This window comes from Arachis stenosperma, chromosome 3 (assembly GCF_014773155.1).
Source record: "Arachis stenosperma cultivar V10309 chromosome 3, arast.V10309.gnm1.PFL2, whole genome shotgun sequence".
NCBI classification, from domain to species: Eukaryota; Viridiplantae; Streptophyta; class Magnoliopsida; order Fabales; family Fabaceae; genus Arachis; species Arachis stenosperma.
Window position 1 is genome coordinate 44,118,384 of NC_080379.1, and position 16,047 is coordinate 44,134,430.

The following is a 16,047-nucleotide window of genomic DNA, read 5'->3' on the forward strand; positions in this document are numbered from 1 at the left end:
TTTTTCAAAATAAATTTCAATCATATCTTTTCAATCATATCTTTTTCAAAATCATATCTTTTTCAAAATCAAATCTCAAAATCTTTTCTAACTTCTTATGTTTTCAAAATTGATTTTCAAATCTTTTTCAACTAACTAATTGACTTTTTGTTTGTTTCTTATCTTTTTCAAAACCACTTAACTATTTTTTCTCTCTAATTTTCGAAAACTCCTCATCCTTTTTCAAAATTCTTTTTAATTAACTAATTGTTTCAAATTTTAATTTTAATTTCATTTCTTCTCTTAATTTTCGAAAATCACTAACCTTTTTTTTCAAAAATAAATTTCAAAATTCTCTCCCTATCATCTCTTTCTATTTATTTATCCATTTACTAACTCTTCTCTTCATCTAAAACAATTCAAACCCTCTCTTCTCCTCTGTGTTCGAATTTTTCTCCTCCTTCTTCTATTCTTTTCTTCTTCTACTCACATAAAGGAATCTCTATACCGTGACATAGAGGATTTCTCTTCTTTCTGTTCTCTTCTTTTTCATATGAGCAGGAGCAAGGACAAGGACATTCTTGTTGAAGCAGATCCTGAACCTGAAAGGACTCTGAAGAAGAAACTAAGAGAAGCTAAAGCACAACAATCCAGAGAAAACCTTACAGAGAATCTCGAAAAAGAAGGAGACATGGCCGAACCCAATAATAATGCAAGGAGGATGCTTGGTGATTATACTACACCTACTTCCAATTTTTATGAAAGAAGCATATTAATCCCTGCCATTGGAGCACACAATTTTGAGCTAAAGCCTCAATTAGTTGCTCTAATGCAACAGAACTGCAAGTTTTATGGACTTCCATCAGAAGATCCCTATCAGTTTTTAACTGAGTTCTTGCAGATCTGTGATACTATTAAGACTAATGGAGTAGATCCTGAAGTCTACAGGCTCATGCTTTTTCCTTTTGCTGTAAGAGACAGAGCTAGAACATGGTTGGACTCACAACCTAAAGATAGCCTGGACTCTTGGGATAAGCTGGTCACGACCTTCTTGGCCAAGTTCTTTCCTCCTCAAAAGCTGATCAAGCTTAGAGTGGATGTTCAGACCTTCAAGCAAAAAGATGGTGAATCCCTCTATGAAGCTTGGGAAAGATACAAACAGTTGACCAAAAAGTGTCCTTCTAACATGCTTTCAGAGTGGACCATTTTGGATATATTCTATGACGGTCTATCTGAGTTCTCCATGATGTCACTGGACCATTCTGCAGGTGGATCTATTCACCTAAAAAAAATGCCTGCAGAAGCTCAAGAACTCATTGACATGGTTGCAAATAACCAATTCATGTACACTTCTGAGAGGAATCTTATGAGTAATGGGATGCCTCAGAGGAAGGGAGTTCTTGAAATTGATGCTCTGAATGTCATATTGGCTCAGAATAAAATGTTGACTCAGCAAGTCAACATAATTTTTCAGAGTCTGAATAGATTGCAAAATGCATCCAACAATACTAAAAAGCATCTTCTGAAGAAGAAGCTTATGATCTTGAGAACCCTACAATGGCAGAGGTGAATTACGTGGGTGAAGCCTATGGAAACACTTATAATCCCTCATGGAGAAATCATCCAAATTTCTCATGAAAAGATCAACAAAAACCCCAACAAGGCTTTAATAATGGTGGAAGAAACAGGTTTAGCAATAGCAAGCCTTTTCCATCATCTTCTCAGCAACAGACAGAGAATTCTGAGCAGAGTCCTTCTAGCTTAGCAAACATATTCTCTGATCTATCTAAGGCCACTCTAAGTTTCATGAATGAAACAAGGTCCTCCATTAGAAATTTAGAGGCACAAGTGGGTCAGCTGAGTAAGAAAATCACTGAAACTCCTCCTAGTACTCTCCCAAGCAATACAGAAGAGAATCCAAAAAGAGAGTGCAAGGCCATTGATATAATCAAAATGGCCGAATCCAAAGAGGAAGGGGAGGACGCGAAGCCTAATGAGGAAGGCCTCATGGGACGTCCTCCAGACATAAAGGAGTTCCCAATTGAGGACCTAAAGGAATCTGAGGCTCATATAGAGACCATAGAGATTCCATTAAACTTCCTTCTGCCATTCATGAGCTCTGAGAACTATTCTTCCTCTGAAGAGGATGAAGATGTAACTGAAGAGCAAGTTTTTCAATATCTAGGAGCCATCATGAAGCTGAATGCCAAGTTGTTTCGTAATGAGACTTGGGAAGATGAACCTCCCTTGCTCATTAGTGAACTAAATACATGGGTTCAGCAAACTTTTCCTCAAAAGAAACAAGATCCTGGTAAATTCTTAATACCCTGTACCATAGACACCATGACCTTTGAGAAGGCTCTGTGTGACCTGGGGTCAGGTATAAATCTTTTGCCACTCTCTGTAATGGAGAAACTATGGATCTTTGAGGTACAAGCTGCAAGAATCTCATTAGAAATGGCAGACAAGTCAATAAAACAAGCTTATGGATTGGTAGAGGACATGTTAGTGAAGGTTAAAGGCCTTTACATCCCTACTGATTTCATAATCCTAGACACTGGGAAGGATGAGGATGAATGCATCATCCTTAGAAGACCCTTCCTAGCCACAGCAGGAGCTGTGATTGATATTGACAGAGGAGAGCTAATCCTTCAATTGAATGGGGACTACCTTGTGTTTAAAGCTCAAGGATCTTCCGCTGCAACCATGGAGAGGAAGCAAGAAAAGCTTCTCTCAATACAGAGTCAAATAAAGCCCCCACAATCAAACTCTAAGTTTGGTGTTGGGAGGCCACAACCAAACTCTAAGTTTGATGTTGAACTCCCACATTCAAACTTTAAGTTTGGTGTTGAGAGGTCCCAACAATGCTCTAAACATCTGTGAAGCTCCATGAGAGCTCACTGTCAAGCTATTGACATTAAAAAAGTGCTTATTGGGAGGCAACCCAATTTTTATTTATCTATATTTCTATTGTTCTTTTATGTTTTATTAGGTTTATGATCATGTGGAGTCACAAAACAATTGCTAAAATTAAAAACAGAATCAAAAATAGCAGAAGAAAAAGCACACCCTGGAGAAGAGCTGCCTGGCGTTTAAACGCCAGAAACAAGCTTCTGTCTGCGTTTAACGCCAGAAACAAGCATCAAGCTGGCGTTAAACGCCTGAAACAGCTACATTTGGGCGTTTAACGCCAGAAACAAGCATCATTCTGGCATTAAATGCCAGGATTGCATAGAGAGGGCGCTTTACACGCCTAAAAGGTGCAGGGATTAGAAATCCTTAACACCTCAAGATCTGTGGATCCTACAGGATCACCTCAGGATCTGTGGACCCCGCAGGATCCCTACCTACCCCACTTCTCTCTTTTTCACACAATCCAATAACACTATACCCTTCACCAATCACCTCAATCTCTCTTCCCCATTACCCCTTCACCAATCACATCCATCCACTCTTCTCCGTACACCCCACTTACCTTCAAATTCAAAATCTCTTTCCCACCCAAACCCACCCTAAATGACCGAACCCAAACCCCTATCCCTCCACTATATAAACCCCTCCATCCTTCTTTATTTTCACACAACACTACCCTCTCTTCTCCCCCTTGGCCGAAACCCACACCTTTCTCCCTCTCCTCCATATCTTCTTCTTCTTCTTCTATTCTTTCTTCTTTTGCTTGAGGGTGAGCAACATTCTATGTTTGGTGTGATAAAAGCATAGCTTTTTTTGTTTTTCTATAACCATTGATGGCGCCTAAAGCCAGAGAAATCTCAAGAAAGAGGAAAGGGAAGGCAATTGCTTCCACCTCTGAGTCATGGGAGATGGAGAAATTCATCTCAAAAGCCCATCAAGACCACTTCTATGAAGTTGTGGCCAAGAAAAAGGTGATCCCTGAGGTCCCTTTTAAGCTCAAAAAGGGCAAATATCCGGAGATCCGACAAGAGATTAGAAGAAGAGGATGGGAAGTTCTCTCCAATCCCATTCAACAAGTTGGAATCTTAACGGTTCAAGGGTTCTATGCAAACGCATGGATCATTAGGAACCATGATCAAAGCATGAACCCAAACCCAAGGAATTGGCTTACAATGGTTCGGGGGAAATGCTTAGATTTCAGTCCGGAGAACGTAAGGTTGGCGTTCAACTTGCCTATGATGCAAGAAGACGCACGCCCCTATACTAGAAGGGTCAACTTTGATCAAAGGTTGGACTAAGTCCTCATGGACATATGTGTGGAAGGAGCTCAATGAAAAAGAGACTCAAAAGGCAAGCCGATTCAATTGAGAAGACTGGACCTTAAGCCTGTGGCTAGAGGATGGTTAGAGTTCATCCAATGTTCCATCATCCCCACTAGCAACCGATCCGAAGTAACTGTGGATCGGGCCATCATGATCCATAGCATCATGATTGAAGAGGAAGTAGAAGTTCATGAAGTCATCTCTCTAGAACTCTACAAAGTAGTCGAAAAGTCCTCCACCTTGGCAAGGCTAGCTTTTCCTCATCTCATTTGCCATCTATGCAAATTAGCTGGAGTTGTCATAGAAGGAGACATCCTCATTGAAGAATACAAGCCCATCACTAAGAAGAGGATGGAGCAAACAAGAGAGCTCATTCATGGATCTCAAGAGACGCATGAGGAAGCTCATCATCAAGAAATCCCTGAGATGCCTCAAGGGATGCATTTTCCTCCAAACAACTATTGGGAACAAGTCAACACTTCTCTAGAAGGATTGAGTCATAACATGAATCAATTAAGGGTGAAACACCAAGAGCACTCCATCATTTTCAATGAGATTAGAGAAGATCAAAGAGCTATGAGGGAGGAGCAATAAAGGCAAGGAAGAGACATAGAGGAGTTCAAAGACACCATTGGTCCTTCAAGAAGAAGGTGCCACCCTCACTAAGGTGGATTCATTCCTTAACTTCCTTGTTCTTATCTCTCTGTTTTTCGGTTTTATGCTATATGTTTGCCTATGTTTTGAATCTTTACTACATGATCATTAGTATTTAGTAACTATGTCCTAAGGCTATGAATAATTCCATGAATCCTTCACCTTTCTTAAATGAAAAATGTTTTTAATACAAAAGAACAAGAAGTACATGAGTTTCGAATTCATCCTTGAAATTAGTTTAATTATATTGATGTGGTGACAATACTTTTTGTTTTCTGAATGAATGCTTAAACAGTGCATATTTTTTATCTTGTTGTTTATGAATGTTAAAACTGTTAGCTCTTGAAAGAATGATGAACAAAGAGAAATGTTATTGATAATCTAAAAAATCATGAAATTGATTCTTGAAGCAAGAAAAAGCAGTGAAAAAGAAGATGCTTGCGAAAAAAAATTTTAAAGAAAGAAAAAGAAAAAGCAAGCAGAAAAAGCCAATAGCCCTTAAAACCAAAAGGCAAGGGTAAAAAGGATCCAAGGCTTTGAGCATCAATGGATAGGAGGGCCCAAGGAAATAAAATCCAGGCCTAAACGGCTAAATCAAGCTGTCCCTAACCATGTGCTTGTGTCATGAAGGTCCAAGTGAAAAGCTTGAGACTGAGTGGTTAAAGTCGTGATCCAAAGCAAAAAGAGTGTGTTTAAGAGCTCTGGACACCTCTAACTGGGGACTTTAGCAAAGCTGAGTCACAATCTGAAAAGGTTCACCCAGTCATGTGTCTGTGGCATTTATGTATCCGGTGGTAATACTGGAAAACAAAGTGCTTAGGGCCACGTCCAAGACTCATAAAAGTAGCTGTGTTCAAGAATCAACATACATAACTAGGAGAATCAATAGCACTATCTGAACTCTGAGTTCCTATGGATGCCAATCATTCTAAACTTCTAAGGATAAAGTGAGATGCCAAAACTGTTCAGAAGCAAAAAGCTACAAGTCCCGCTCATCTAATTAGAACTAATATTCACTGATATTTTGGGATTTATACTATATTCTCTTCTTTTTATCCTATTTCATTTTTAGTTGCTTGGGTTCAAGCAACAATTTAAGTTTGGTATTGTGATGAGCGGATAATTTATACGCTTTTTGGCATTGTTTTTAGTAGGATCTAGCTATTTTTAGGGATGTTTTTATTAGTTTTTATGCAAAATTCACATTTCTGGACTTTACTATGAGTTTGTGTGTTTTTCTGTGATTTCAGGTATTTTCTGACTGAAATTGAGGGACCTGAGCTAAAATCTGATGGGAGGTTGAAAAAGGACTACAAATGTTGTTGGATTCTGACCTCCTTGCACTCGAAATGAATTTTCTGGAGCTAAAGAAGTCCAAATGGCTCACTTTTAATTTCTTTGGAAATTAGACATCCAGGGCTTTCAAGCAATATATAATAGTTCATACTTTATTCGCGTTTAGACGACGCAAACTGGCGTTCAACAGCAGTTCCATGCTGCATTCTGGAGTGAAACGCCAGAAACACGTCACAAACCAAAGTTAAACGCCAAAACACGTTAAAACTTGGCGTTTAACTCCAAGAGTAGCCTCTGTACGTGTAAAGCTCAAGCTCAGCCCCAGCACACACCAAAGTGGGCCCCGAAGGTGGATTTCTGCACTAAGACTTATTTCTGTAAACCCTAGTAGCTAGTTTAGTATAAATAGGACTTTTTACTATTGTATTTTCATCTTTGAATTAGTCTTTTGATTAATCTCTTGATCACGTTTGGGGGCTGGCCATTCGGCCATGCCTGGACCTTTATCACTTATGTATTTTCAATGGTGGAGTTTATACACACCATAGATTAAGGTGTGGAGCTCTGTTGTTCCTCGAGTATTAATGCAATTACTATTATTCTTCTATTCAATTCAGATTATTCTTATTCTAAGATATTCGCTGCACTTCAACATGATGAATGTGATGATCCGTGATAATCATCATCATTCTCACCTATGAACGCGTGCCTGACAACCACTTCCGTTCTATCTTAGATTGAGGGCGTATCTCTTAGCCTCCATTCCGAAAGATCGGAGTCTTCGTGGTATAAGCTAGAATTATTGGCGGCCATTCCTAAGATCCGGAAAGTCTAAACCTTGTTTGTGGTATTCTGAGTAGGATCTGAGATGGGATGACTGTGACGAGCTTCAAACTCGCGAGTGTTGGTCGTAGTGACAGATGTAAAAGGATCAATGGATCCTATTCCGACATGATCGAGAACCGACAGATGATTAGCCGTGCGGTGACAGCACATTTGGACCATTTTCATTGAGAGGACGGGAGGTAGCCATTGACGCCGGTGAAACCCGAACATACAGCTTGCTATAGAAAGGGATAAAAATGATTGGATGAAAGCAGTAGGAAAGCAGAGATTCAGAAGGAACACTGTTCATACCCTGGCTCAAGCTGTCCGACCCGTGATGTTTAGCGACAAGCTGACCGACCACTTCTCAAAGAGCTCGGCCAATGCCCGACCTCTTCACAAAAAGCTCGGCCAAATCGCCATAGGAGTCCAAAGTAGGCCCAAAACGAAGGAGCACAACCCAAATCTAAAGGCGGTCAGAGCCCAGAAAGATGAAGCGGTTCCCTTGAAGATAAGTTGACCTCACCCAAAAGATAAGATAAGATAAGATAAGATAACTAACTTATCTTATCTAGAAAGGTCACTCCACACCATTATAAATACGCTGGAGCACCCAGGTATAACTCATACTCTGATTCTACTCAATACCTGTTTAATACCCTTGCTAACTTAAGCATCGGAGTCCCTTGCAGGTATCCCTACCCTCTGGGGATGAAGGATCAACACCACAACCAAGTCCAACAAGTCAGACACGGCGGCTCCAGCCACCATCAACAAGTCGGACACAACAGCTCCGACCAGGACAGAAGATTTCGTCCAAGATCAACCTACAGTTTCAGGTAACCCTCGGAACATTGGTGCCGTTGCCGGGGAACCTGGAAGTCATCCCACTACCATGGCGGACAACCATGACAACGACCACGATTCAGATCTAGAGGATAGAACTTCGCACAAAAACGCGGACACTACACCAAAGGATACTCCTCAACTTAACAACGAAAAGGATTCTCCAAATGCGGGAGCCATGGAGGCGCTTCGAGATCATTTAAAAAAATTGGAAGAAGAAGCCCTACATCAACGAAAGGCTAAGAAAGACCTACAAAGGGAGATAAAGCGACGCCGGGAATTGGAGGACAAACTCCTAAAACTCGAAGCCGATCTCAAGGTCAAAGCTAATCGATCTCATGAGGATAGCTCCTGCAAGGACCAATCCATCACCAAAGATCATGAAAGCTAAAGGTCCCAAAGGACTTTAAAGCTCCAGACATGACTCCGTACGATGGCACATCAGATCCAAGCCATCATCTTAGCAATTTCAGAAGCAGGATGTATCTCACGGAGGCCTCAGATGCAATCCGTTATTCTCCATCCAGAGGGACAAAGCCAAACACGCACCGAGCCTATTAGGGATCAAGCAAGGAGATCGAGAGAAGCCTTCGCAACTACATGGAAAGATTCAACAAAATATGTTTGGGCATACAAAGTCTGCCAACAGAAGCAGCTATCAGGGGCCTCATCAATGGTCTACGAGAAGGACCTTTTAGCCACTCAATATCCAAGAAGCACCCAACATCTCTAAAGAAGTACATCAACATGGAGGAAAACTCTCGACTAGGAGAAATCTCAAAAACCGAACATTCCTACTCCTCTCGGGATAAGGATAAAGAGTCCAAGAAAAGAGAAGATCAACATGGAGAGAAGCCTAGAAAATACCACAATTACACCCCTTCGGGTGTCTCTTGTGGATGTCTTCCGAGAAATATGCAATACTGAGAAGATCCCACCACCTCGCCCAATCCAAAACCAAAGAGGTCGAACGCGTTGAGGGTCCACCTCACACCGAAGAGGTCGGACGCATTGAAGGTTCACCTCACACCAAAGAGGTCGGACGCATTGAAGGTCCACCTCACCCCAAAGAGGTCGGACGCATTGAAGGTCCACCTCACCCAAGAGGTCGGACAAGATGAAGGTCCACCTCACACCAAAGAAACGCGTTGAGGGTCCACCTCACACCGAAGAGGTCGGACGCATTGAAGGTTCACCTCACACCAAAGAGGTCGGACGCATTGAAGGTCCACCTCACCCCAAAGAGGTCGGACGCATTGAAGGTCCACCTCACCCCAAAGAGGTCGGACAAGATGAAGGTCCACCTCACACCAAAGAGGTCGGACGAGTTGAACGTCTCACGCCAAAGAAGTCGGACGAGTCAGACGAGTTGAGTGTCTCACGCCAAAGAGGTCGGACGATTTGAACGTCCATCTCACACCCCTGAGAGACATGTTCGTGGAGGATTCACAGGAGGAGGGATCTCTAAATCATCTCGCAAAAGACACCTCAAAGAGGTATATTAAGGAAGGGAGAGATGTTTGAAAAGGACAACGGAGTGCGTACAAGCCTTCCAAGATTTCAAAAGTTAGTATGGGGCAACCACCCATTCTTCCCAGACCACGGGAAAGTGAAGAACTCATATTATACCTCGCAGTGGAAAATCGGGCAATAGCCTCACCACTAGTCAGAGAAGATGAAAGTGGGCAACAACCCGTCTACTTCATCAGCAACTCACCTCTCAACAACTCCACCATACTTTCAAGCTCACACTATCAGAGTTCGGACCAACCCATCCATAAAAGGCATCCTACAGAAAACAGACTTAGCTGGAAGAATCCTACAGTGGGCAATCAAGTTATCCGAATTTGATCCTCGACATGAAGCTCAGACAGCCATCAAATCACAATATCTGGCCGACTTCATCATAGGGTACACCCCGGGAACTCCTACAAAATGGAATCTCTACATGGACGACTCTTCAAATAAAACCGGGTGTGGTGCAGGTGTAATTATAGAAAGCGATTAGGGAAGCCAAATCAAGCTAAATAACCAAGCTGAATACGAGGCACTACTGGCTGGGTTAAGGCTAGCTAAGAAGGTAGGAGCTTACCGTGTCCAGTGATTCACAAGTAGTCACCTCACAAATAGAAGGGAGCAACCAAGCTGAGGACAATTCGGGGGACCCTGGACAAAACCAGAGAACAGCTCGGACAATTCGGGGGACCCTGGACAAAAACAAAAAATAGCTCAGACATTTCGGGGAATATGAAGTCCGACACATACCTCGGGAGCAGAATGCCCGAGCTGATGCATTTTCAAAACTAGCCAACACCAAACCAGGGGGCAATAACAGAAGCCTCATCCAGGCTACATTACAAGACCACAACAAGGAAGGAGAACAAACCCTCTCCTCGGGGTCTGGCAATACCAACTCATTCTACGGAACCTCCTAAGTCGCACACAGTACTCAGGGTCAGCCACAGTAACACGCATTAAAACTATGGAATCCAGTCAATCAGACATGCCGTCCGGGATCTTAGTAGACATCTCAGCAATATTTTTTCAAGAAGACATAGGTCAACCGTGGGGTTATTACCAAACAACTCGGACAAATAAGGAAACAATTCGGACAATAACAACAAAACATCAAGTGTCAGATACAATAGTAAAAGGGAAATCCCAAGACTCACACGAAAGTCCAGGGGCACCCTTTGGAGGCAACAAGAGAGCAAAAACCCAAATACAAAGTCAAAGCTTTACATCAAAAGCATGTTAGCTTCTACATTGCCCCACCAGAGGAACTCATCAATGTAACATCACCTTGGCCATTCACAGAATGGGGACTCGACCTCCTCGGACCCCTTCCCCAAGGATCGGGACAAGTCATGTTCCTCATTGTAGGGGTGGATTACTTCACAAAATGGATTGAGGCAGAGCCCCTAGCTAATGTCACTACTCAAAGAAGTCGGAAATTCTTGTACAGAAACATTGTTACAAGGTGTGGGGTTCCTTACTCCATTACCAGAGACAATGACACTCAATTCACAGACGCAGGCTTTAGAAAGTTGGTAGCCGACTTAAAAATAAAGCACCAATTCACATCCATAGAACACCCACAGGCTAATGGACAAGCATAAGCTACCAATAAGGTCATACTAGCCGGGTTAAAATGGAGGCTACAAGACGCAAAGGGAGCTTGGGCTAAAGAGCTCCCACAAGTCCTATGGGTATATCGGACAACTCCACATTTCACCACAAAGGAATCACTTTTCTGATTGGCTTATGGAATGGAGGCAATGATACCGGTTGAAGTCGAAGAAGGATCTCCCAAAATGATCCTTTACAACGAAAAAGCTCATCCTAAATGACATCGGAACAAGTCGACCGGGAGAGGAAAAGCTAGCAGCTAATTGGAAAGGACCCTGCCAAGTCACGGAAGTACTGGGGAAAGGTCACCACAAAGTGTCCGACCTCGAGGGGCGAGAGCTACCAAGGTCATGGCATGCCTGCAAAAGGCGCCAGGCCGAGATCTAAAAGATTGCCCAACCTAGAAGGGTAAGCACTAACATGTACACACTCTTATTCATATCTTCATTTTATTGTTTAAAAGTTCACAAATTCCCTAAAAAGTTTCCTACCAAGACGTCCGATTATGACAGGTCGGTAAGGTGAAAACAAAATTCATCGCCCGATCACGACAAAGGTCGGCAAAGTGAAAACCAACTTCACCGCCCGATCACGATGAAAACCGAATTCATCGTTTGATTTCGACAAGGGTCGGCAAGGTGAAAACCAAATTCACCGCTCGATCACGACAAAGTCGGCAAGATGAAAGCCAAATTCATCATCCGATTACAAAGCGACAGGTTGGCAAGGTGAAAACCAACTTCACCGTCCGACCACGATGAAAACCTAATTCATCATTTGATTTTGACAAAGGTCGACAAAGTGAAAACCAAATTCACTGCTCAATCAAGACGCATTAATCTGACGCATTCATCGTCCGATTATAAAGCAACAGATCGACAGAAAGTGAAGAACAGAGTCACTGTACGATCTTGATAGGAATGATCGTCTGACAAAGGTGAAAATACGATTCACCTAAAGGACGATCAAACCGGGACAGAAACCACCATCTACAAATCGGCAAAGATGAACACAGAATAATGCAAGAAGTTATCGAAAGTGATCCCAAAAAGAACCGGACGAGGTCTTATGGATTGCTATATAATAACTTAAAAAGACTGGCCGACACTAAAAAGTCGGACCAAGTCAACCCAAGTTATCAGCAAATCCATGGAAAGAGGTCTGGCCAACCCTATTAAAGAGGAATTGCTATAACTTAGAAGAGATCGACCTAACGAAGTCGGTTTCCTACAAAACAAGTTATAAAAGTAATCCCTGAAAGAGACCTGACAAAGGTCCAAGAAAGAGGATTACAAAAATAACTTAGAAGAGATCGACCTAACGAAGTCGGTTTCCTACAAAACAAGTTATAAAAGTAATCCCTGAAAGAGACCTGACAAAGGTCCAAGAAAGAGGATTACAAAAATAACTTAGAAGAGATCGACCTAACGAAGTCGGTTTCCTACAAGACAAGTTATAAAAGTAATCCCTGAAAAAGACCTAAACGTGGTCCAAGAAAGAGGATTACCAAGCAACTCGACAGAGCTCGACATGACGAAGTCGGTCCAAAACATAAAGCTACAAAGTAATCCCTGAAAGAGACCTGAACAAGGTCCAAGAAAGAGAATTACAGAAATAACTTGGAAAGCTACAGATTTGACCGACAAGAAAAAGTCGGACCAATGAAAGCTATAGCTTGGACCGACAAGAAGAAGTCGGACCAACAAAAGCTACAGCTCGGACCGACAAGAAGAAGTCGGACCAACAAAAGCTACAGCTTGGACCGACAAGAAGAAGTCGGACCAATGAAAGCTACAGCTCAGACCGACAAGAAGAAGTCGGACCAACGAAAGCTACAGCTCAGACCGACAAGAAGAAGTCGGACTAACGAAAGCTATAGATTGGACCGACAAGAAGAAGTCGGACTAACGAAAGCTACAGCTTGGACTGACAAGAAGAAGTCGAACCAGCAAAAGCTAAAGAAGGATCGACAAGAGAAATTGGACAAACGAAAAACGTGCGCTAAAACGGACATAGCTCCGCCCAAAAAAGCCACGGCTCCACGACAAGGCTATCAAAATCGTTCAGACTGACTAAAAGGAGTTCTACAAGAACACCAAAAAGTCGTCAGACAAGTTAGCCCCAAGGACCACCTCGACTAAGTAGAAAGTGGACAAAACCAAAAGTGATTAAAAGAGGTCAGACAACAAAAGTACCGACACTCCACGAAGATCCACAAAAAGGGACAAATACATCTTGCAAAATAGCCAGAGGAAGGCCAGGAATGCTTTGCTAAAAGGTACAAAGTCTTGAAAAAAGACACTACTTAAAAGGCAAACGCACAAATCAAAACGGCGCTAAAAAGTCATCCAAACAGACTATAACAAGGTTCTCCATCGGAACACTACCTAAAAAGTTGTTGGATTATGACTAAAAAGCCCGAGCAGTGAAGACAAACAAGTCAGAAGAAGGCTGAAAAGACTTCTCAACAAAATAAAAAGGGCAATACCAGACTCGCACAAAAGAGAAACTACTCAAGATCGACCAAAGTCAGGATGCTTGAGCACGACTTCTCCAAAGATATCGAAGCTCCAAAAGCACGATCTCGAGGAAAGGTCCGAACTCAACCAGGGGCAAAGTCATAGAGGTCGATGCCAGCTAAAGAAAAGGTGCAAGTACGATTTCAAAAAAGAACAAGCCAAAAAGTTGGGAAACAACTTAAGGCTCAAAGGTGCTTAGCCAAAAGGGATACAATTCCACTCAAAGAAGGCACAATCTCAAACAGGGCTACGAACATCATCCGAGACTAAAAAAGGTTCTATATAAAGAACCCTAAAAAGTCATTGGACAAGTCACTAAAAGCCCGGATATCAAGCCGCAAGGATAACTTCGCCAAAGCAGAGGGTTGTCAACACAAACTTAAAGCAAGGCATGATCCAGAAGGCAAGTGTAGAAAACCCACACTACCGCTCAAAAGAGGTTGGACTATGAAGTACCAAACCTCTAGAAAATCTGCAAAGATTGCAAAGCAATGAAGAAACAAGCCAGATAGATGCTTGAGCATGACTTCCAAAGAGATCGAAGCTCTGAAAAGCACGATCTCACGGAAAGATCGAACTCAAGCAGGGGCACTGTTCATACCCTGGGTCAAGCTGTCCGACCCGGGATGTTTAGCGACAAGTTGACTGACCTCTTCTCAAAGAGCTCGGCCAATGCCCGACCTCTTCACAAAGAGCTCGGCCAAATCGCCATAGGAGCCCAAAGTAGGCCCAAAACGAAGGAGCACAGCCCAAATCTAAAGGCGGTCAGAGCCCAGAAAGATGAGGTGGTTCCCTTGAAGATAAGTTGATAAGATAAGATAAGATAAGATAACTAACTTATCTTATCTAGAAAGGTCACTCCACACCATTATAAATATGCTGGAGCACCCAGGTATAACTCATACTCTGATTCTACTCAATACCTGTTTAATACCCTTGCTAACTTAAGCATCGGAATCCCTTGCAGGTACCCCCCACCCTCCGGGGATGAAGAATCAGCACCACCACCAAGTCCAATAAGTCGGACACGGCGGCTCCAGCCACCATCAACAAGTTGGACACAACAGCTCCGACCAGTACAGAAGATCTCATCCGAGATCGACCTACAGTTTCAGGTAACCCTCGGAACAAACACAATATCTTTATGCGCTTATCTGAAATTCCCACCAATGAATTACATAAGTATCTCTATCTCTATCTTATGCTTTATTTATCTTTATATTCGAAAACCATTATAACCATTTGAATCTGCCTGACTGAGATTTACAAGATGACCATAGCTTGCTTCAAGCTGACAATCTCTGTGGGATCGACCCTTACTCACATAAGGTTTATTACTTGGATGACCCAGTGCACTTGCTGGTTAGTTGTGCGAAGTTGTGAAAAAGAGTGATATTACAATTGTGCGTACCAAATTGTTGGCGCCATTGAAATCACAATTTCGTGTACAAAGCTCCTGTGCTGAGATGCACTTGGGTTGATGCTTGCCTATCCCACGGATCCAATCGCTACCGGGTTGAGCAATGTCCGTAAAGATGGGATCCCAGTCAAGAGCGAATCTCTTGCACTCCAGTTGTACTTCTTGGTAGGCATCCATCCCATCCGGACTTGGTAAAAGATCAAGTACTTGATGAATAACATCTTCCGAGATAGGAATTTGCTGTTGGCGCAAAAAACAGACCGAAGGGTAGGCGAATGATAATTGGCATAGAATTCAACTACCCAAGAGAGATTAACCTCACTCGGCCTCCAGTTTAAGAATCTCCAATGCCTCCTCTCAATGCGAGGTACCACAATTTTAGCTAAGTATTCTGGAAGGATTAGGAGGTGCTCATTGTGGTAGTTCCTCTCTGCCAGGATTGGGAACATCCGCTCACAGTAGCGGTTTGTGAATCTTGTGGATCCCTTCGCGGGAAATTCCTTCTTCGCTTCATCAACTCGGATGGTCCTCTTCAACCGCGTAGAAGGTGGCGTGACTATTGTGGAGGTTTGCACCTTAGCAGTTGCTCTTTTAGTTACCTTCTTTGCTGGTGTCTGTAATACCCGGTCTAACCGAAATTAATTAAATAATGAGTTAAGTAGGAGCAAATATGGTTGGAAGATTTGGCCATTGGAATTTGATGATTTAAATATGATATTTGGATTCAGTGAGTTTTTCTGAGTCGGAAGACATAGTTTCCTATGTAAAAGCGCGCAGTGGAATTTTGACCGGCAGTACCGGCTGAGACCTGTCTGGTACTGCAGCTGAGAAAATTAATTATGAGTAAATAAGATTAAGAAATGAGGAATTATAATTAGGGGAGGTAGAAATATTTAAAGTGCGATTTGGAGCGCTAATCTTAAAGGTTTTAGCCCAAAATTGGACCAACGGACAAAAATAAGTGAACTGGGCCTAAGTGGGCCCAAGACCCAACATATATAAACATTAGTTATGAGTATTTCAGCTCATTTTTACCCTAAAAGAGAGGGTGGGGCGCTGAAATAGAGAAGAGAGGAGAGAAGAGAGAAAACCTAACTCTCTTTGATCTTCAAATCACCATAACTTGAGCTACGGAGCTCCGATT

The 16,047-nt window shown here is 42.4% G+C and overlaps 1 non-coding gene across 1 annotated transcript; it reads right to left on the reverse strand.

Annotated features, from left to right (window-relative positions):
- Positions 1–1,063: 1,063 nt before the first annotated feature.
- LOC130971166 (small nucleolar RNA R71) lies at positions 1,064–1,171 on the reverse strand. The gene has a single exon (XR_009082401.1). It is a non-coding gene; the product is annotated as a small nucleolar RNA R71 (small nucleolar RNA).
- Positions 1,172–16,047: the final 14,876 nt, after the last annotated feature.